This window comes from Peromyscus eremicus, chromosome 3 (assembly GCF_949786415.1).
Source record: "Peromyscus eremicus chromosome 3, PerEre_H2_v1, whole genome shotgun sequence".
In the NCBI taxonomy this organism is placed as follows: domain Eukaryota; kingdom Metazoa; phylum Chordata; class Mammalia; order Rodentia; family Cricetidae; genus Peromyscus; species Peromyscus eremicus.
This window is the reverse complement of record NC_081418.1, coordinates 22,551,393-22,573,088: the sequence shown is the minus strand read 5'-3', so window position 1 is coordinate 22,573,088 and position 21,696 is coordinate 22,551,393.

The window sequence follows — 21,696 nt, the reverse complement described above, 5'->3', positions numbered from 1 at the left end:
TTGTTTAAAATATCCTAGAACATGATGTCACATTACAAGAATCAGTCATTATTTCTCACAGCTCTAGTTGGATTGTGTGGCTCTGATGACCCAAGGTAGGCTTGGTTTTTCTCATCTGCATTCATGAATCTGTGGTCAACTAACATATCAGCTGAGGCATGCTGAACTAGGAAAGCCACTCTGAAGTGACACACCTTTCATGTGTCTCTAAACCTCTCTATCAATCGAGGTTTCCCTCACAGGGGAAGTGGAAAGAAAGACAGAGAGAAAGAACAAAATAGCACAAGATTTCTTGAGGCTTGGGCATAGGCCTGGAATGCCATTACCTTCACCACATTCTGCCTGTTGAAGCAAGTCAGGAAGCCAAGCAACAGGTCAGGAGGGGAGATGGGGTGGGGATGTCAACTCCCTTCCTCAGGGAGAAAACTGCATAGTCAACTGCAAGGGAGAGAGAGGTTGTGTGGACAAAGATTGAGGTGTTGCTGCACTCTGTCAGACCCAAGGTTGTTTTGTTTACTCTCCTTTACCTTTAGTTTAATAGTAGAAAGTTAGTTACACTCTCCTAATTTCTCAGAAATTAAGGAATTAGAGACCTTGCTAATCATTGTCTACTATAACTACTCAATTTCAGAAATAAATAATCTGAGGTCCAAAGAAGTTAAGTAATTTGGTTAATGGCTCATAGGTAAAGAACTGGAAATTATTTCTGATTCAATTTAGAGCTACTTCCACACAATTCCTATACTCTCTTCCAAAGACACTTTAAGTCTAAACAAATTCGCTTTTGCTCCATATATTTTCATTCACCATATTGGCTCTGAAGCCATTATCTTACATATCACCAACAGTAACAACCAAGACCATTGTTTCTTGGGTATGGGTCCTTTACTGAGACCTGCTCTACTCTGCTTCTTCCTTGTGTGTTCTGTTCAAGAATACACAAGCCTTCCTGACAGTGAACTTTTATGGTCTAATATCCATCCACATGACAGTCATCCCCTATAGAACCAATCTGTACAGAAGGTCCCAGCCTTTACCCTGTTTGCGGGAAGACTGTTACTACAAACAACTGCTGGTAACCTCAGTCTTCCACTCTCCTCTTCTATTGTGCAAGGGTGGGCACCATTCTGCCTTCTTCTGTTGTAGTGCCCCCTCCAGAATTACAAGCCAAAAACATGATCCTGCAGTACTAACTTTCTACCGCAAAGATCCAAAACCATTTTAAACTGACAAGGCATTGGAAACAGAGCTGTTTGTGTCTACCTTGGTAAGAGACAAAAGAGAGAAGATATAACTTTTTTGCAACGCAATCTTCATCCTAGGAAGTTATATCTTGAACATCAGGAACCATCATTAGAAGAGGAGCATGTGTTGAGGTGATTTGCTATGAAGAGAGCCACTTCCCAAACACCAAGCTTCATAATGGACAGAAAAGCTTCAGATCTTCAGCTGCTTTTACAATTCATCTCTGTTTTTATGGACATCCCAGCACAGTTCACCTCATTAGCCATTATAGAGATTTTAATTCTTGAGTTAATCTGGTGTTCATTCAGCAGAATGAATATTAATATCTTTCTAATGTAATTTTTAATTAAATATAGCATCACCATGATTACACCCCAAAGATCCAAATAGAGTTTGAAAGAGAATACAGACACTATCACAATCAGAATCAGCAAATTCTGTTCAAATGCCTTTCAAAGGGCTGATCACCTATGAAGTAATGAGAATAAATTGTGAGATAATGTAGGACAGATCTAATTAAGATAATGAGCTATGATTGTGGACATGATTTTTCAGGGTTAAAGCTCTTAACAAAAGGCAATCTATGGATATATTTTAACCATCATCTCTGCTCTATTTGCTTATATTAGCTATGCTTCTTTAAAAGGGGAAATATTCATCAAAAGTAATGACCCTGAGACTTCACAGCTACAGGATTTCAACTATTTTGCTATCACTGATGCATTTAATAGTTTGACAGACTCCCTTTTTTGTAATTTCGTACATTTGATTAAAATAGCATCTTTTCAAATCACACCCCATGCAGGAGGAAAGAGAGACATTAGGATCAACGTTCTCTCAGCACCTTGAAAAGTATATTATGGAAGACATTTTGATTTAGCCAGCACAGAGTTGGATGGATATTTCTGGAACAAGCTAACTAATTAGCCTGGCTCCAATAGCAGTGGCAGGTGAGACAACCAGGGGAAAGGCATAATTAAGCTTTGCAGGTATGCCTGAGAGCCGTCTCTGCTCCCTCTTGAAAGTGACAACTTGGAGCAAGAGGGGGAAAAAAAGAAGAGGAAACCATGTCTCCTTAGCTCACCATGGTTAAAAAGTAGAAAAAAGTATTTTCTAAGAAGTGAAAAACTAGAAAGGAGATCCCTGGAAGCACCCATAGCTGCAATATTTAGCAAAGATTCAGTGCTGCACATTGAAAACTAAATCATTCACTAAATCTGAGGAAGTGGAAGGAACCATGATCCAAGAAGTGCTAACAGCTCTCCTCACATCCTGTGTCTGTCCACCAGTGCTGGTCCTTTGCTAACAGCTCTCCTCACATCCTGTGTCTGTCCACCAGTGCTGGTCCTTAAGGAGAAACATTTTAGTGTGACTCTGACACTGTGTCTGGCTGCAGCTACAGAGCAGTCAGGGCTCCATTAATTCTCCAGCCCCCAAGACCTTTCTGACATTCTTAGCTGTTCACTGACATCTCAAGGCCATAAGGATCTTTGAAATCACAGAACAAAGCAAAGGGGCAGACTCAGGGAAGACATAAACAGTGCCTTTAAAAGCACTCCATTTTCCTGGTTTTTTACTGAATTTATTTTATCTTTGTCTATTATATTGCTCACTTATCTTTCTCACTCTCTCTTTAATGCCTGAGTGGTACCTTAGAAAAAATATTGCTAATAATTCAAATTTGCATTTACAGTACTGTCACCAATACCTCTTTGGGCCTCCATTTCCTTCATTCAGAAAACTGTCATCTTACACAATGGATGTGAGAACTAGATGAGGTTATGAAATTTAAGCATATTGAAAATGATAAGCCTCTACATAATCACCAGAATCACAATTCCAGTGTATCCTCCACATTAGACAAGCTTGGAAAGCAAAGCCACTAGTCTCAAATGCATAGCCAGTAATCAGATGACACCATGAGCAAGGACAGTCATTATTTGCATGTTTGGTTTGTTTCAAATGCTGCTCTCCAGGCCTGGTGAGAGATGTGAGATCTGGGAAGAAGTTGAGCATGGGCACTGTCTCCTTCAAGTCCTGGGGCTTATGTCCATTAACCATGCCTCAATGCCATGACCCATGCCTTCACTTTAGCACCTTCACTCATGCTCATTGTATCCATTTTTTCCCTCTCTTCCCTAGAGACTCAGCAAGAGAGTAGGAGTATTGTGGGCTTTGTAGGCAAAGACATCTTATTCTATCACTTAGCAAGTGAGTTGCCTCTCCAAGCCTGGGTTTCTTTTCCTCTATAAAATGAACATATGGATATATCCTTGCCTACTTTAAGTTAAAAGTACCTCGGGTGTAAATTTTAAGCCAAGTTTCCTTCTATCCTGACTCTATACTTTTATATATCAATGAAGACATGCTGTATTCGTCAGTCTTTCTCAGGATCCCAGTTATGTAAGCTGAGACGTTAACCACTTAGTGTTTACAATCCAGAGCACATGTACTCCCCTCCCTGTCTTTTGAGCAAGCGAACACTTGCTCCAATTTAAGAATATAACTGAAGTAACACCTTGTTTCTTCTCATCTCCCATCTCCAGCTATTGCTTTCCTATCTCACATGTCCCTGTTGTACAAATCTCTTCTGTAGTGCCCAGAAGAATAGTGGGCACCCAACTGTTTACCAACATACTTCACTTTCTAACAAGTCATGGCACTGTGAAGACAAGCATATTGCTTTGGCCATCTCTATATCCACAGAGCTGGGGAACACCATTCTTATCAACCATGACAGGTCTCTTGCCTCATCTTTCCCTGTAGTGCATGCACTAATGTATCCTTTAGGCAAACTCAGGGGATTTGGTGGCAAGAGAAGAAATTCTGCTGTGGTTCTCTAATTTTACTTTGTCCAGCTCTACTTAAAGAAACAAGAGATCTCTGGGCAGTGGTGGCACACACCTTTAATACCATCACTAGAGAGGCAGAGACAGGCAGATCTCTGTGAATTCGAGGCCAGCCTGGTCTGCAGAGCAAAATCCAGGACAGGCACCAAAACTACACTAGAGACCCTGTCTCGAAAAACCAAAAAAAAAAACAAAAAAAAAAAACAAAAAAAAAACAAAAAAAGAATCAGCGGAAGGCAGTTGGGAAAAGGTAAAATACTAGTTAGTTGGTGCATATATAAAATAAAGATTTATAATCCTAAGTAGTATTGATACTCACATGTATCTTGGGGTGGTTGGTCAGTTCCCTATGTTCTTACATGGCTGCTCTCACAACTTAAAAATCCAAACCTTGTCTTCTTTACTTTTGCCTTCCGTCTCATAGAACCAATTTAATCATGTGTTAAGGAAAGGAACTGTTTCTATATAATACAAGGGCTAGAAACCTTGAACATCTGATTTCAATTAAAATGAATGCTGTTCCAACCGCCTCAAGCTATCCCAATATAGCACAACAGTAATGCATGTCATGTTTTGACAATTGCGTGCTGTGTTATTCCAAAGAATCTATAATTTGATATTTTTACCACGATTTTGTGCCTTATTCACATTTCTTTGGTGCTTTGATCTCAAGGTTACATGTTAGGGCTTCCGATGTTCTCACATCTAAGTTCCTTCAATCGAAAACCATGTCTCCCTTCCTCATGACAGCATTTTTTCTGTCTTCTATGCTGACAACCTTTATTTGGAAATAGTCTGCAAGGAATAATTGCAAACAAAAAACCCATCGAGGATTCAGTCAACTTTTATTAAAATTGCAAACCAATAGTGTAAAATAGCATATTTTATAGCCTGTGACTAGAAAATAGTTGTTATTTTTTAAACTCAACAAAGTTTGTATGCCTTTTACACCAGGCAGGAATATAAATGTGTTGTTTCTGTAGCCTGTCATATAGGTATTTACCACCACATAAAACAGAGGGGATTGTCTTGAGCACCATAGTGTAGTATACAAAATCAATTTCACTTAAGATTTTTGTCCATTTAATTAAATTAACTTCTGATGTGTGTTGGGGGTGGGGGGCTTCCACAAGCACAGGCTTTATGCTTACCTGGGACATCTGTGGCCCTTGCCATTATTTTACTAACTCCCATATCTGACAGTTACATTTTATTAAAATTGTTCTTATAACCAAAATCAAGTTTTTTACTCTAAATATGCTACTTTATATTGTGTTAATAACTATTTATTAAATATGCATTTCTAATATTTTTAAGTCAAGAATAGATTATAGTTAAATGATTCCTAGCATGATGGACAGTCTTCAGGGTCGATGGCATTCTAAAAATCACTAGGTATATCATCCTGAGAGTTTTGTTATGTGGGATTAGTAGTAACCTGAACCCGACTATTTATAACTTGATAGCAGTTGTTTTGTTGACATTTTCACCAAAATTAGAGCCCATAATAGCATAGCAAAGCACCATTCCATAAGAAATGCATATATGGCTCTTTTTCAATGTTTCCCTAATAGATGACGAAAAAATGGACAAAGTCCTAGATTATTGAAGAGCAAAGAAGACCTACTCTGCATCACCTAAGTGTCCCTGCCTCAGAGAAAAGAAATGGAGGCTGGAACAAGGGACTCCCAAGAGGCTCAGCCATCATCCTGTGAAAATGTAAATTGATTGTCCATCCTTCAGCTCCATAAGCAGTGAAAAATGGATTTTACCTTTCATCTTTTTTTCTGAGGTAACTTTTTGAAGGAGCAATGCTTCTCTATAGAACTGGGGTTGTTGTGCTGTTTTGTTTTGTGATGCTGAGAAAGTAGGGGGCAGGAGGAAGAGAAACATTTAAAGACCGCTCAGCAAGCTCAAGGTGAGTTCCTTTAACACAGGCCTTACAGCGTTTTCAAACGGGATGCCACCAGAAGTACACATGGAAACACAGCCCAGAATGTTTATATTAAATAGCACCACAATTCAGGTCTGCATAGAATAGAGGTATTTATGTTGGACAAACCATTTGTAGATCTGACTTACCCAACCTTATAAAACAAGGAAATGAATTCCTAGTCCAGAAACATAAAAATGCCTTCTCAACTGTGACTATATCTACTTATCTGCACCATTCAACTTAGACTCCAATTCATAACTGAAATCTATGGACTATTGTAGCCTTAGGTCTTAAAAAATAACAATGGTTGCCTCAGGGAAAGATGGTTGGGTTAATAGTAAATAAACTGTGTTGACTACTAAATGTAATATATCATCTTTAGTGTAAATAAGAGTTTTCCTGCATTCACAGGAGTGTTTTTTATTCCCGTTGCCAGTACAAACAGCTCTAGAATTTAGGCTTTGTCCTTAATCATTGGCTCCCAGAACACAGCAAAAGCAATGATCATTCTGACCTAGCTTGCCAAATGTTTTTACCCATAGCTCATCTCCCTTCTCCCAACCAAACAAATGTAAGAGGCCTCACATCCTTTCTCTCCCAAAGCTGCCTTGGTGGCAGGGGGACCTCTGCTTCTGTGCTAGCAGATGAGGAAGTTGACACGGATCTTTCCACTGAACACAACAGAAAAATGCAGGATGGATTATTATTTTTAAACACTTTAAATGCCTTCTTAGAAACATCAAAGCTAACCAGAGCATGAGTGATAGCCAGGCCATAAGTGGAAGCTGAAAGAACCCCAGAGGAAGTAGCCTGGTTTTGCTTGTTGGCATTTTGTTTTGGCTTTTGAGACAAGATCTCATGTAACTGAAGTGGGACTCCAGCTTATGTAGCCAAAGAGAGCCTTGAATTCCTGAGTGCTACGACTTGCAGGCATTTTCTAACCTTTTCTATTGGAAGGGTCGGGTGAGGCTACTCTGCAAAAGCAGGAATGTTGGGCAGCCAGGGGGACAAAAGTGAGAACTCAGGGCTGCCGAGGTCAGAAACTCAGCCTTGACTTTAACAATCTCTGTTGTTCGAATCTTAGATGTTCTTTTAATGAAAAATCCAGAGCCAGATATCAGGGTGAATGCTGAAAGATCGGAGAAGCAGAACAAGCCACAGCCAACCTCACCTTGCCAACTCCTAAGCCAATCCTGTTTCCTCAGACTGAAAGCCTCTGAGTTCTCACCCGAAAGGATCTCAGCTGAACTGCCTTTTTCCTATCTCCTCATGCCTTATATACCTTTCTCTGGCCAGCCATGTCACTTCCTGGGGCTAAAAGCACGTGTGCTTCCCACTACTGGGACTAAAGGTGTGTGCCACCACTGCCTGACTCTGTTTCCAGTGTGGCCTTGAACACATGGAGATCCAGACAGATCTCTGCCTCCTGAGTGATAGGATTAAGGATGTGTGCCACCACTGCCTGACCTCTATGTCTAACCTAGTGGCTGGCTCTGTCCTCTGATCCTCAGGCAAATTTATTAGGGTACAGAACATATCACCACAAGTCTCCACCATGAAATAAGGAGATACTAGAAGAAACACAGCTAGCTCTCAGCTCACCAGCCCACTCTCACCTTGGGGATGCTTTCTCTTTCATAATAAACTGTCCCTTTTCAAAAAGGCTTCCTTATACAAAGTGATGGAAACTTTGCTGAAATAAAGACCTAAATACACAAAGTATTTACCATGTCAATTCTCCCTAAACTCAATTAAATTGTATTTTTGATATAATCTCAATCAAATTTCCAGCTGTCTCCTTCTCCCTCCCCAAGGGGTGTGTGTGTGTGTGTGTGTGTGTGTGTGTGTGTGTGTGTGTGTGCCTAAGTTGATCATTTGAAATTTTTATAAAAAGCAACAGACTAATAAGCTAAAACAAACATAAATAAAACAAAGTTGAACAATGTACCCTACAAATTATCAAGGCTTGTAATAAAGTTTTAAGAATTAAGCCCAAGTGTTACTGATGTAACAATTTACAAATAGACCAATGGAAGAATAGAAGCCAGAAGGAACCCATACATACATGCACAGTCATTTGATTTATGATAAATATGGTAAGAAAGGGTCAGCTGCATTTTTAAATGGTGCTGAGTCACTTAGATATCCATCTGGGAAACAATAAAATTTGACCTTACTTCACATCATACAAAAACAAAAAAAATCAATTGCAGATGGATTGCAGGTCTAAAAGTCAGAGGTGGAGCAATCACAAATCCACAAGGAAACAACTTGGTAACCTTGGTAGGCAAAGATTCATTTAACAGCACAAAACTACTAACCTTACAGGGAAGATTGATACACTGAACTTCAATAATTTTAAAGCTCTCTGTTTATCGAAAGTCACCACTTAACAGCATGAAAGGGCAAATTACACCGTAAGAGAACATGCTTGCAATACCAATAGCAGACAAGGATACAGAATCTGGTTTGTATTAAAAATGTCTGTTAATCAACACACACATGGCCTGGCAAGTGAACCAAAACTACTAATTAAAAGCTTTAACATAAAGTATTAGGGAAAAGAGATAGTGTATTTTATTCTAATATTAATACCTAAGTCAGAAGATCCACAGGAGAAAGTATATCAGCAGAACCTGGAAGATATTTATATAAACAATAAGCACAATTCTAAATGGTGATAATTTGTATATAATGTAAGTGAAATTCATTGCACTCAGCTTTTCAGCTCTCAGCGTCCTCACCTATGACAACTTTACGCAGATTGACCTTACAAGTGAAGGAGTGCATAGAAGCAAAACAGAAAAGTAAGCTAAAGCTGAGATCTCTCTGGAAGAGGAGGAAATACTGTAATGAAATAATGTAATGAACTAAAGAGCCACTAGACAACACCGCTTCATCCCTCTCACATGACATAGACTTACAAAAGAATTTTTTATCCAAACAAATATGGCCCACAATTAGAATTTGTCTCTTCTACTATTCTTTGACCAAGAACAATTGTTTCAAGAATGATGATCAATGAGTTTGCTTAACCATCTCTGGTGGTTTGAACAAGAATGGCCCCATAGGCTCATATATATGAATTTAGTCACCAGAAGTAGCACTTCTTGAAAAGGATTGGGAGGTGTGGCCTTGTTGGAGTGGGTGTAGCTTCATTGGAGGAAGTGTGTCAGGGGGGTAGGCTTTGAGGTTTCAAAAATTCAGACCAGGCCAAGTGCCCCTCTCTTCCTGGATCAGGATGTAGAACTCTCAGTGATTTCCCTAGCACCATGACTGCCTGCATGCTGCCATGATTTCTGCCATGATGATAGTGGATTAAGCCTCTGAAACTGTAAGCAAGCCCCAACAAAATGCTTTCTTTTATAAGAGTTGCCTTGATCATGGTATCTCTTCACAGCAATAGAATACTAACATCATATTAAAATACCCCTTTACACAGCATATTTCTTATTTTATGTAGAGTAGGAAAAGTCACTCTATTTAATACCACAATAATTTTTGTCATGGGGTATAAAATTTCAAGAACATTAGTAACAAATAGTTTCTAACTAAACAGTCTAGAAAATGCACACATCATTGACACCATGAACAACAGAGATGAATCTTAAAGATATTTTACTGAGGAAATGCCAATTTTTAAGTACACACTGTTGTTGTGGATCATTGATTGATAAATAAAGCTGATTGGCCAGTAGCCAGGCAGGAAGTATAGGCAGGACAAGGAGAGAGGAGAATTCTAGGAAGTGGAAGGCTGAGGCAGAGAGACGCTGCCAGCCCCCGCCATGAAAAGCGAGATGTACCGGTAAACCACGAGTCACATGGCAACTTATAGATTAATAGAAATGGGTTGATTTAAGATATAAGAACAGTTAGCAAGAAGCCTGCCACAGCCATACAGTTTATAAGAAATATAAGTCTCTGTGTGTTTACTTGGTTGGGTCTGAGGGGCTGTGGGACTGGCAGGAGAGAGATTTGTCCTGACCGTGGGCCAGGCAGGACCAGGAAAACTCTAGCTACACACTGTAGCCATATATATATATATATATATATATATATATATATATATATATATATATATATAATTCAAAATCATGCAAAACCTATCTAGGATGTCAATAGTCAGAATAGCATATTCCTTTAGGGAGGACATCACTCATGAAAACCTAAAGCCTCAGCTTTAGCTACAAAAGAGTAGGAAATACATGTTGTAGCCAGAAGTTTCTTCAGTCCTGCCTGGCCCCGCCGTTGGGATGAATCTCTCCCACTGGCCCCCCACAGCTACTTGGTCCCAAGTAAACACACAGAGGCTTATATTACTTACAAACTGTATGGCCTATGGGTCAGCTTATATTACCTAGCTCTTTCAACTTAATTTAGCCCATTCCTGTTAATCTATATGTTGCCACGTGGCCATGGCATTACCGGTCTGCTGGCATCTTCTTGCTTCTTCAGCAGCAGGCTGGCATCTCCCTGATCCTCCCCTTCTTCTCTCTATATCTCTGTTTGGATTTCTCACCTGGCTGTAAGCTTTCTTGCCAAAGGCCAAAACACCTTTATTTATCAACCAATCAGAGCAACACATATTCACAGCATACAGAAAGACATTCCACAGCAATGTGTCGTTCATATTTTTGCTAGGATTGGTATTCCGCGAGGTAAAAGTCATCATTGTCTATGAAGTATGTGTTTCTGAATTCTAATAAAAAGTGCAATGACTATCTAAGAATTAACTCAGCAAAGAATGAAGTTATTTTACAGTAAAGGTAGTAAGGCTTGAGGTAGAGTCAGGTGGTCCCTGATTCAAATCCCAACTCCACCTGTTTAGAACTGTCTTGCCTCAGTCTATTTGCCTTTTCTAAGCCCCAGTTTCCTAAAATATAAAACATAAATCATATTAACCATCCACTAGGTTGCCATGCATAGTAATGAAAAGCAAGAATATGACAGGACTTGGTGGGTAGAAGCTTTTTGTTTTGTTTTGTTTTGTTTCTTTCAGGACAGGGACACATGTAGGCCAGGCTGATCTTGAATTTTGTAGCCAACGATGAAATTCATTTCCTAAGTGCCGTGATTATAGGCATGAACTACCACATCCATTTTATGAAGTGCTGTGGATCAAACTCAGGGCACCGTGCATGCTAGGCAAGCACTCTATCAACTGGGCCACATCCCTAGCCCTGTCAAAGGTTCTCTCCATCCTCTGCATTTATTAGAGACTGTGGTAGGGTCTGCCCTCAGCCTGTAACTATCATTCCTTCTTCACAGACCAGACCAGAGATTTGTTAAGTGAAACAAAGATTCAGATATAAGAAAGCCACATAGGTCTTGAATTTTACTAAGGAGAAAATTTAAAAGGTGCTAGCTAAAAACTTACAATAACAATCTTAACACAAAAACATGGAGATAATTTATTTTATAGAAATAAAATATATTAGTGTTTTCAAATGTTTGTAAAGGCTCATTTGAAAGTCTCTATGTGAAGTAACATCACAATTGTTTTTGTAATCCCAAGTATAATGATACAAATTTCTATCTTTATTTTTATCTTCAGTTAATTAAATGTACAGACTCAGGGAGATGCTCAAATTAGTTAAATTCCTGCAATCATATTTATTAATGTAAATCCACCAACCTCATTAATTTAAGATTTCAAGTCAGCATCTTCTTACAAATTCTGTGAGGAAAACTAGAAAAAAAAAACACTAAATTCACCTTTTCACATTTGAAAATTCTGTATTGATCAAAAGTCAACATGGGCAATTCTCTGATCTCTCTGTGTGACACCCCAGATTTAGTAAGGTACCGAAAGAGTAAGCAAGCCATCCTACAGTCCCTACATACTCATATAATACATTTATTCCTAAACCTTCCACTCCAGTCCGACTCCGCCCTGCTTGCTAGGTTACTGGTGTTCTGATACTGGGGGCCCCAAACCACTCCTCTTTCTTCTAGAGTCTGGTTACCAGAAGACTCCCCCATCTCCAAAGCACACCTGAACTGCGATGCTGCCCAAGAAAACTCCCCTCACTCTACCATGTCTTCACTGTACCCCTCTTTGAATTCCAACTACTTTTTAGATTATATACTCCCTTGAAGTACTCATATTAAAGATTATCCTATCTCTCTTTCTATACTGTAAATCCCTATAAAACATGATCGAGTTCTTCCTCAACCAATTTCATCAACAGTTTCGGCTCAGTTTTGCATCTGCCTATTGAGTAAAAATGTCTGCCTAGGGACACACATTTCTACCATAAACAGCCTGCCACAAAGTCTACTGTAGGCTGCAGGCAAATTGCTTCCACATGACACATCTACAGAAAATCAAAACATGTCCAGAGAGAAGCAGGAGAGCACACCTAATTCCAGGCAGAGGTTCTTGCAGAAGTCCTGTATCTTATACTCTGTGTATTGTTTATCTTTTCATCTTTTCTTATTTTATTGTTTTATATTTATTTATTTATTTATTTATTTATTTATTTATTTATTTATTTATTTATTTATTTTGGTTTTTCAAGACAGGGTTTCTCTGTGTAGCTTTGCACCTTTCCTGGAACTCACTTGGTAGCCCAGGCTGGCCTCGAACTCACAGAGATCCGCCTGGCTCTGCCTCCCGAGTACTGGGATTAAAGGCGTGCACCACCACCTCTTTTCATCTTTTCTTATCTGGAAGAGGAAATGAATACAGTTATCTATCCCGTTCCAAGCTCTAGGAGGGGAGCTCACATGGTCCTTCCTCATCAGCAGGCTTCTTTACCCACTAGTATGTTCAATATATGGTGCCAGCGGATTAGAGCTTGGTCAATGTCTTTATCCCTCCACCTCTCCTGAGGGGCAGATTCTCTCTATATATACCAAAGGTCTCAGCAACACTCTGTACACAGCTTCATTGTGTTCAGGTCCTAGTAACTTCCCTGCCTTGGCTAAGACTTAGGAGTAGTAATGCCTTATCCTCCACTTTCTGCCACCCATAACCAGTGATCTCTTTCTACACTGCCCACAGAGCTGCAGAATTCTTCACATTGCTCAATATGAACTGGCTGTTTCCTGTCAGGCCTCTGGGTGACACTGATGTTTTATTTATGATCTTATAATTTTCATATGTATGATACTTATAGTGTGCTTCCTTGTTTTTTTAAGCAAATGAGTGTCATATGATAACGTGTTCTTGTAATGATTCAGGGTCATCAGAAGGACTCTCAGAGATAACATAATTGTTTATCTGCTTCTTCTATCTACTGTCCTTTTGTGCTTTACAGACATTACCTCATCTAATCTTTCCTTTTACACTCATGTGTGTGTATATATACACACTGGGCCAGTGGGCGGGGTTGGAGAGATGACAACTAAAAGTGGCCAGTAGTCCATTCTATGAAATCAAGGAAGCATAGCTGAGTAATTAATGGAAATAATTCCATTTCTAAGGTGTAGGGAGATGGATCCATAGGTAAAGTGCTTGTTACACAAGTGTGAGAACCTGAGTTCAGATCTCCAGTGTGCATCCATGCACGTGCATGTGCATACACACACACACACACACACACACACACACACACACACACACACACTCACATAAAAGCAAGGCATGGCAACATGCATTTGGGTGGGTGAGGCCGGCCAGCCTAGATAAAAATAGCAAGCCCCAGGTTTGGTGAAAGACCCTGTCTCAAAAACTGATGAGAAGAATAGAGGAAAACGTGCAACCATAAATCTCTGGCCTCCTCGTGTGCATGTTTGTGCAAGCACATGCACACATATACAAACACACACACACACACACACACACACAGAAAAAAGAATTGAAATCAAGAGTATATCACTGTCAAACTTGAGTCCTTACCCAGTAGATGAAATAAAATCAATGCCTCTCTCCACCTCACTGTCTTAGAGAACTGGTGAATTGTGTGGTAGATATATGGATTATTATTGTCAGTGATTCACACTGTTGTTCTTCTGAAGTCACAGTGTGTAATGTAGTTATCTCCTCTAATTGATTTAAAATATGTCTGCAGCCCCAATGCAAATCTGGCAGTCACTGTCCTGTGTATTCTCATACCTATGTTATCCAGCCTTCACTATCTAATTGACTTCTTATAATTTACTATTAGTCAAGTAATATAAAATGTATTCGAAATGGAACTGTGTGTGAAAATAAGACTTGCAGTTTCTTGGCAGAAGACTGACAGGCTTTGGAACTTGGATGTTCATGATTCAACAGCTATATTTTAGATAATACTTGTGTTAGTTACTTTTCTCATTGTTGCAACATACTGACAGGAACAATGTTCAGACAGATAGATTTATTTATTCTAACTCACAGTTTGAGTGGATACAGTTCATCATGGCAAAATAATCATGGAAGAGTCAACGAAGAGAGATTCTGGAAGAACTGGGGCCAAGTCCTCAATGATCCACTTCCTCCAGCAAAGCCCCACCTCCTAAAGGTTCCCTCATTTCCCAAAAGAGCTGTACTACATGGGACCAAACACATGAGCATGTTGGAAAGATCTCACACTAAAACCATAACAGTACTGTACTATATTTTAATATAGAATGAAAATGATTGTTGTATCCGCACTAAAGCCACATAGTGAGAAGCTCATAGACTCTCTAGTTGTCAATGCCCCAAATGAACCTGTCTTCAAGTTATCTCATCTAAAGCAGCAGGAGCCTCTAGATGATTCCAGCTCTCAGCCAGTTAGTCATTCCTAGCCACTTAATTTTTCCTAGCTGGCATCCTAGGTACCATGGAGCAAAGATCTAAATCTATCAGTGTGTGTGTGTGTGTGTGTGTGTGTGTGTGTGTGTGTGTGTGTGTGTGTGTGTGTATTGTGTATGTCTAGCTAGATATATGTGGATTATTCACATATACATTATGGTAGGGGGAGCAAATTTGGTTTTCCATTAGAAAAGATTCTGGCAAGCTAAGTTGAACTATGTCCCTTCACCTCACCCAGCCTAGACTCAAGTATTTGATCTTAGTAACCCACAGGAAAGGTAACCAATTCAGCAGTGCTTCAATCTAAGTAAACAGCAAGAAAATCAAAGCTCTCTGCAGAAAGTCATGCCAATTAACAACACCATAGCTGACCCAATTACTAATGTAAACATCCCATCAAAATGGCATTCTTGCCCTTCAAAAGAGGAGAGGGGGTGAGTGACAGAAAAGCTTCAGTCTTAGAGTAAGGAGCTGAGTAAATAAACATCCACTTTACTGTAAGGGTCCTTACCAACTCCAGGGTAAAACTTTATACATATGTTTGACCACATTTTGCTATTTGCTCTTAGCATTAATTTAAGCTACCTTCTCTTGCCAGTAACGTCCGACTTCTGCCTCCTGTGAATGGGCATAGGTGAACTTAATGACAGCCTTCCTTTGGAAATGCTCCCTGAACTAGAGTCATTAGTATGCTGGATTTCCAAAGCAGTGTGGGTATTCATTACCAAGTAGACCACCAAGTCCTGTGCACAGAAACCAAGGCATAACCAAGGTAATTCCAGGACAGGCATGATATATGAGATAAGGGTGAAATGAGAAGATCACCAAGAAAGCTGACCATTAACATCCCACATGATGCTTGGTGGTATGGCAGGAATAACTCATAAAAGATGATGAGGTGGGCTCAATCCTCTGATTGTCCTACCCTATGATGGAGCTGTCACTGAGACACTATGCACACACTAGAGGAGATCTGGGATCTGATAACTAGCACAGCAAACACGAATGAGGTGATTTCCAAACACAGTAACAGTGGGAACAAAGGTCTTGCAGAAGACACAGAGCGTTCAAGGGCCATCCACAGGCTGGGACACAGGAAGAGTCAAAACAGGAACACAAAGAGAAGTCAGAGGTCCAATAAGGAAGGGTTTTGGAAGCGTGAGCTTTCACCCTGCAGCAAACTACGAGGGGTTTCCGTGATGAAAAGATATTATCTAACTTCCCTTTAGTGGGACTTCTCTGGATGGTGTAGTAGAAATAAATTGAAAGCTAAACACCGAGGCAAAGGAAGAGTCAAGAATAAATTTCACTTTCCCTACATCTATTGGTGGCTTGGCCTGTTCAGAGGCAGTGAAGAAAGTGTGGATTCTGAGCCTATTTTGAAAGTAAAACTGTCAAGACCAGCAGAGTGATTCAGTATGAAATGTCTTCCTTTCTTCTATTATTTTTCCTCATAGTACTTATTGCTTTCTGAAATACCTTGTATTTATTTTTCAATGTTTGTATTTTCCCTACTCCATAAATAAAAGCCTCATGAAAGTGGAGATTTTTGTGCCTGGCCCATAGTAGGCACTCAATAAGTGGTTGTGAACTGGATTAATTTATCTAAAGTATTTAAATCATGCTCTTACGGTTTTTTAACCTTGTCTCATCCCCTTCCATTTGTAGACACTATTTATTAGAGGTCTGATCACATCACTCTACCATGAGTCACTTCAGCAAATTCACTTTAAATTGATCTACATTGTTTGGAAAGTGCCACGTAAATTATCTCTATAGCTTGGCTGCCCTGTTCTGCTAACTGGTATAAACAAACTGCTTCTAATGTACAAGACATGGCATTAGGTCATGGCTGAGTTCTAATTGACTTGATTTAATTAGCATGGATACCAGGGATGCACATTTACAAGGGCAGACCGTAGAACAGTCTCCTGCTGAGGTAATGTTGTACCTGGGTTCTGTTTCAAGGATATGAGCCATTGATGAAGCTGTTCTGACAGAGCCTTTCTGAAGCCAAGGACAACATAATGAGGCCAATTTAGGGGGATGGCCTTAAAGCAGTAACACTGACACCTCCTGCCACATGTAAGCTTTTTTTTTTCTTTATTAAGAATGTTTTTATTCATTTTACATACCAACCAGAGATTTTTTTCCTCTTTAATAAACATGACAGAGATTAAAGATGAGATGGGTCAGATATGGGCTGAGCATTCATTGGATGACTGGGAACCCGTGTGTACCTTCCAGTAACCCTAGGGTTGGAGAACAGATTGCTGCTGCAGTTCACCTGCACCTTTGGTGTTACCATGCATTCCAGGCAGGGGAGGGTAGATCCTTGAGGACCTCTCTCCTGCAGCCTCCCCTTTGACTCCCTATGCCTAAGAGGGTGAAATGGGCCGCTGGGGTGGGATGCTGAAATTTGTAAAATATGTAACACAAATAACTCCTGTCAAAAGATAACATTACTCTGAGTTTATCAAACCATCTAGTTGGCTTTTACTTGTGATTCATGAATTGGAGCAGCAGCGCCTCTAGAAGTTTAGAAGGTTCTTCACTGGGCTGGAGAGAGGACATGAATCTCCAGTTATGGAAGGGCAGAAAACAACAGAAACAGGGAACAGGGATGAAGGGGGATTGCTTAGCATTAGGCTACTTCACATTGCTTTCCTCAAAGGGGATTTCCTCATGCTCACTACAACTTGTCAGCTTAGGGAGTCAGCTATTCTCTCTCCCCTTCCCCGCCTCCCCTTTTCCTTCTCCATCTTCCTTTGCCTGACTTCTCAGATGTTGAGGCAAACAGCTCACAGATAAGCTGACTACATTATATCTGATTTCACAGAACTCATGTATAATGCAGTTTGTGTATGTATTTGAACAGGATGAATACCTGTTTTATATTCTATTGCTACATAATAAATACATCAGCTTACAAACATCACGCATTTAGCAGCTACACACACACTTCTGTGGACCAGCTAAGCTAGTCCTCTGTAAAAAGGTTGCAATCAAGGAGTTAGGTGGCTCTCTTCCTTTTGGGAGCTCAGAATCCTCTGCTCAATTCACTAGGTAGGTAGCAACACTTAGAGCCACGACCCTCTCTAAGGCCTGGTCATACCCTGGGAGTTTGCCATCTTAAGACAAACAGACAAATACCTCAACTCAGAAAAGGAACCAAGCACACCTTTAACAGCTTTTATCTGATCAAGTCTGGTCCATGTGTGAATAATGCCATGTTATATTATAGCACAGCATTAACCATAGGAGTGACATCCGATCACATCTGGCAAATTCTACAGGTTAGAAGAAAGCCACATGTTCTACCTACACTGAAAAGAAGGCTATTACAAAACCTCACTGGACTAGAGGAAGAAAAAAATCCACTGGGAGTCACTTTAGACTGTACACAGCACCACTTCAGATTTGCTTAAATTAACTGTATGCTTTGTTACAAGTATAAACTGTCTTTGTTAAAAATCCAGCCATTATAGCAATGAATAAAATAGAAATTTGAAGTTTCCAGCAATTGGCTAAGGGTCAGAAATAGAAAACAGATTTTATATTCTGACAACCTTGTCAAAATATTCTATTTTGTACTACATATTGTTCTAGGCAAAGCACTAACAAAGACCAGCTCCATGATTCAATAGAGGACATCTAAGCTCAACATGTCACTTTCTTAAAAGAAAAAATGCTGAAAAAAAAGCTTGCCAAACTCAGCTTGTAAGAATTAGGGACTCATTTAAGTGTAAAAGTGAAGTGTTCTTAGTATGGGAAAGACATAAGATAGAAAATGTTTACGTTGACAACCTAAAATGGCAAAGCCCTTGAGAAAGCTCTGAGCAATTTTTGGCCTATCTTGCCAAGAAAACATTTCTAGCAATGCCCAGCTACACAGGCCAGCAGAGTGCATTTATAGAACCAATTCAAGGCACAGCCTTTAAGTATTATTTCTTTGGTCTGTAATCTGGTATTTTAACCATAATGGACCATGAAGAAGTTCTTTTCTTGTCATGGCTACTTAGGGTCATTATGCCTCTTGTGCCTCAATGTTCATTTCTCTTCCTAGATTTGGGGTTTCCTACTATAATTTTATCAAATATGTTTTCTATTCCTTTAGTGTGTATCTCGGATCCTTTTTCTAGCCCTTGCTTTCTTAAGTTTGATTTCTTGATTATTTCCCAGGCTTTTTAAAAATTGTAATCATGTTTGTTGATTTTTTGTTTGATTGATTATAGTACTTTTTTGGACTTGTATCCTATTCCTGATTCTTTCTTTTGCTTGATCTGGTCTATTAATGATTCTTCTCATTTGGTTTTTATTTGATTTCTTGAGTTTTTATTTCTAGCATTTCTGCTTCATTTTGTTTTCAAAAATCTCAAATTCCTTGCCTTTCTAATCCACTTTGGTAATTTTCTTATCCAGTTCCTGAATTGACTTCCCTATGCTTGTCACTAACTCCTTTGAAGTTATTTATCATTTTGACAATTAAACATTTGAATACTTTGGCATTTCAACCACTTCAATGTCTTCGAATTTGATTGTTGAAGGTTATGATCTTTTGGAGTTAAGTTGCTTTCTCATGTTTCTTGCACATCTATGTTGCAATCTGTTCATCTGTTGGGATAGATCTCTCTTCCAGTTTAATCTGAGGGTCTCTGGTGAGCAGCCATTTTTTTCTTTCTTTTTTTCTTCTTTTTTTTGAGCTCAGTTCTTTTTTAATATATATTTTTATTTTATAATTAATTTAATTTTACATATCAGCCACAGATTCCACTGTCCTCCCTCCTCCCACCCCCCAGCCTTCCCCCTGCCCCAATCCACCCCCCATTCCCACCTCCTCCAAAGCAAGGTCCCTCTGGGGATTCAGTCTAGTCTGGTAGATTCAGTTGAGGCAGGTCCAGTCCTCCACTCCCTGTACCAAGGCTGAGCAAAATGTCTCAGCACAGGCCCTAGGTTCCAAAAAGCCAGCTCATGCACCAATGACAGGTCCCGGTCCCACTGTCTGGGGACCTTCTAAACAGTTCAAGCTCATCAACTGTCTCACTTATCTAGAGGGCCTGGTCCAGTTCCATGGGGGTTCCCCAGCTATTGGTTCACAGTTCATGCGTTTCCACTAGTTTGGCTATTTGTCCCTGTGCTTTTTCCAATCATGGTCTCCATATCTCTTGTTCATATGATCCCTCCTCTCTCTCATGTATTGGGCTTCTGGAGCTCTGCCTAGGGCTTGGCCATGATCTCCCCATCTGCCTCCATCAGTTACCGGATGAGGGCTCTATCATGACAGTTAGGGTGTTCGGCCATCCGATCACCAGAGTAGGTCAGCGCCACCACCGCCCAGCAAGCAGCCGTTTCTTGGGAGCTAATTCTCAGCAACATTATGAGTGGAGTTCTTTGAGGATCTAGACCTGGAGCTGCAGGCTGGTTGTTTCCTCATTTTCGAGGCATAGATCTCTCTCTCTCTCCCCCCGTGCCTCCCTCCCTGCCTCCCTCTCTGCCTCCCTCTCCTGAAATCTTACCACCTCTTTTGTGATTTCTGATTTTCTTTCTTTCTTTCTTTCTTCTTTCTTTCTTTCTTCCTTCCTTCCTTTCTTTCTTTGAAATATAACCCATCCTTTGTTATCGTAACTCCTCTCATTCACCATGGCAAATGGAAGAAGCTTCTAATGTATCATTTTATTCCAAATGTCTTCATTCTTGCCAAAGTTAACAAATGTGCCATGAATCTGAATGGACAATCCTCAAATAATGCAATTTTTAGGAATACACCCCCAGTCTATTTCCCTGATCTTTAAAAAATTCTATCCATTTATTCATGTAATGTAGAAGAGTGTTTTGTCTGCATGTATGCCTCTATGTCATTTGCATGCCTGGTGCCCAAGGAGGCCAGAAAGGGTATGGTACACCTTTAGACTGGACTTGTAAGTTGAAACAGACAGTTGTAAGTTGCCATGTGGGTGCTGGAAGTTGAACTCAGGTGCTCTGGAAGAACAGCCAATACTCTTAACCACTGAGCCATCTCTCCAGTCTGTCCTTGTTCTTTAAAAAAAAAAATATTGACTATTCCAAGGAATTTAAGTTGCATCTATTACTAGGAGCAGCTTTTTATAGAATACCTTAATGAATTTGGTAGTGACTGAAAATGTCCCTACACTTCAGAGTTCTTTAAATAACTCAGCAAGTTAAAAAAAAAACACAAACAATACTCTGAAACATGATGCTATGAGATTATACTATGACTTTTGCTATAATCAAGTAAATCTGGAATAACTCCAATCAAGTCCTTACTGTTAATTTAAAGAAATTGAATTACACTGCAGATATGATACATTTCCAGGAGGGATGAAATACAAACAATTGTGTCCTTCAGTGAGGTGCACTTATAAGGCTAGTCCATGATTTCCTCAACAGGTATTTATGGAGTGCCTACTGGAGTTCAGGCAGTGCTCTATCCCCAGAGAAGACAAAGGTAAGCCAATAAGCAATGTGCTTGACAACTCTGGCATGTGGGATTGTAGGGCAGAAACCAAATACGTTTAAAAAAAAATCAATACATAGGATTACTGATGATGACCACTATTGAAGAAAAATAATAGAGATATTATAACAGAATATGATTGACTGTGTAGATACTTTACATAAGCATGTCAGGAAGACATCTCTGAAAAGGCAATGTTTGAAAAGACTCTTAAGTTGAGCTGAAGGTATAGCTGAGGTGTAGAGTATGTACTTAAAATGCATAGAGTCCTGGGTTCTTGGCCATAGTAAGAGCATATTTTAAGCTCTGACGATCCAAAATGAGGTCAGAGTGACTGCACAGTGAGCAAGAACTGCAAATAGTAGATTTAAAGAGGTAGCCATGGGCCAAAGTAACACAGGGCCTTAACGATTAATGATAGGGGGTAGTTTGGATTCTAAGTGTAATGAGAAGCAATTGAAATTTGAGT